Source organism: Olea europaea, unplaced genomic scaffold, assembly GCF_002742605.1.
Source record: "Olea europaea var. sylvestris unplaced genomic scaffold, O_europaea_v1 scaffold5157, whole genome shotgun sequence".
NCBI classification, from domain to species: Eukaryota; Viridiplantae; Streptophyta; class Magnoliopsida; order Lamiales; family Oleaceae; genus Olea; species Olea europaea.
This window is the reverse complement of record NW_019263476.1, coordinates 9,191-11,652: the sequence shown is the minus strand read 5'-3', so window position 1 is coordinate 11,652 and position 2,462 is coordinate 9,191. Positions and strand designations below refer to the sequence as shown.

Here is a 2,462-nt window from a genome sequence, read left to right as displayed (position 1 = left end):
ACTTTTTGTAGGCGAGTTGCAGTCTGCAATTCGAACTGAGTTCAAGTTTTTGGGATTAGCTCACCCTCGCAGGATCGTGACCCTTTGTCCCAGCTATTGTAACACGTGTGTCACCCAGGGCATAAGGGGTATGATGACTTGACGTCATCCTCACCTTCCTCCAACTTATCACCGACAGCCTGTTCAGGGTTCCAAACTCAACACGAGGTTTGCTCTCATTTTGGGACTTAACCCAACACCTTACAATACGAGCTGACAACAGCCATGCACCACCTGTGTCCACGTTCCCGAAGGCACCCCTCTCTTTCAAGAGGATTCGTGACATGTCAAGCTCTGGCAAGGTTCTTCGCTTTGCATCAAATTAAACCACATGCTCCACTGCTTGTGTGGGCCCCCATCAATTCCTTTGAGTTTCATTCTTGTGAACGTACTCCCCATGCGGGATACTTAATGCGTTAGCTACAACACTACACGAGTTAATACACACAACGCCTAGTATCCATCATTTACGGCTAGGACTACTGGGGTATCTAATCCCATTCGCTCCCCTAGCTTTCGTCTCTCAATGTCAATGTCGACCCAGCAAAGTGCTTTCACCGTTGGTGTACTTTTCGATCTCTACACATTTCACCGCTCCATCGAAAATTCCCTGTACCCCTACCTCCAGCTTGGTAGTTTCCACCACAGTCCAGGGTTGAGCCTTGGGAATTGACGGTGGACTTAAAAAGCCACCTAGAGATGGTTTACGCCCAATAATTTTAGATAATACTTGCATCCTCTGTCTTATTGTAGCTGCTGGCATAGAGTTAGCCGATGCTTATCCTCCAGATATCATCATTGCTTCTTCTTCGGGAAAAGAAGTTCAGGACCCGTGGACCTTCTACCTCTACGCGACGTTGCTCCATCAGGCTTTCGTCCATTGTGAAAAATTCCCCACTACTACCTCCCGTAGGAGTCTGGGTCATGTCTCGGTCCTAATGTGACTGATCATCCTCTCGGACCAGCTACTGATCATTGCCTCGGTAAGCTATTGCCTCACCAACTAGCTAATCAGACGTAAGCCCCTCCTTGGGTGGATTCTCCTTTTTTTCCTCATCCTATAGGGTATTAGTAGCCATTTCCAGTTGTTGTTCCCGTACTAATGGTAGGTTCTTACGTGTTACTCACCCATCCGCCACTGGAAACACCACTTCCTGTCCAACTTCTATGTGTTAAGCATGGTACCAACGTTCATCCTAAGCCAACATCAAACTCTCCATGAGATTCATAGTTGCATTACTTGTAGCTTCCTTTTCATAGATAAAGTGGATTTGAAATTATCTTTCACTCCAAGGCATAACTTGTATCCATCCGCTTCATACTCACTCAGAGTTCGCTCCCAGAATATAGCCATCCCTTCCCCTCACATCAATCCCATGAGCCTCTTATCCATTCTCATTGAATCATGGCGGGGGAGCAAATCCAAATAGAAGAACTCACATTGGGTTTAGGGATAATCAGGCTCGAATTGATGACTTCCACCACCTCAAGGTGACACTCTACCGCTGAGTTATATCCCTTCCATGTCCCCATTGAGAAATAGAACTGAGTAATCTTAAGTCAAAGGGTCGAGAAACTCAACGCCCCTATTCTTGAACAACTTGGAGCCGGGCATTCTTTTCACACTTTTACGGATATGAAAATAATGGTTAAAACCAAATTAAATTGTTAACTGCCCCTATGAAAAATAGGATTGACTAGCAATTTCAAAGAAACTGGAGTTACATCTCTTTTCCATTTCCATTCACGAGTTTTTATATGTTTCCAAGCCCTTTGAGACCCCGAAAAATGGATAAATTCCTTTTCTTAAGAACACATACAAGATTCGTCACTACAAGAAGGATAATGGTAACCCCACCATTAACAACTTCATTTATGAATTTCATAGTAATAGAAATACATGTCCTATCAAGAAGAAATTTGTAACTTACTCTCCTTTTGCCTAGCAGGCAAAGATTGACCTTCGGAAATGGATTCCTATTCGAAGAGTGCATAACCGCAAGGATAAGCTCACACTAACCCGTCAATTTGGGAACCATTCGATATTTTCCTTAGGAGGTATCGAGAAGGAATTGGAATGGAATAAGATCGATTCATACAGAAAAAAGGGTTCTACCTATGGGATAGGATAGAGGAAGAGGAAAAAATTGAAGATTTTGCATAGTACTTTTGATCGAAAAATCAATCAGATTTATTTCATACCCTTTGTTCAATGAGAAAATGGGTCAAATTCTACATGATCAAACCTATGGGACTTAAGGAATGATATAAAGAAAAAAAGAGGGAAAAATATTAAATAAAAATGAAGTAGAAAAACCCAAATTCCAAATGAAAAGATTTAAACTTGAAAAGGATCTTTCTGATTCTCGAAGAGTGAGGGGCAAAGGGATTGATCGAGAAAGATCTCTTGTTCTTATTATAGG

The 2,462-nt window shown here is 42.4% G+C and overlaps 1 pseudogene; it reads right to left on the bottom strand.

The window, feature by feature from the left end:
• LOC111388663 overlaps positions 1–2,462 on the bottom strand; it is a 12,433-nt pseudogene that overhangs the window by 1,282 nt on the left and 8,689 nt on the right.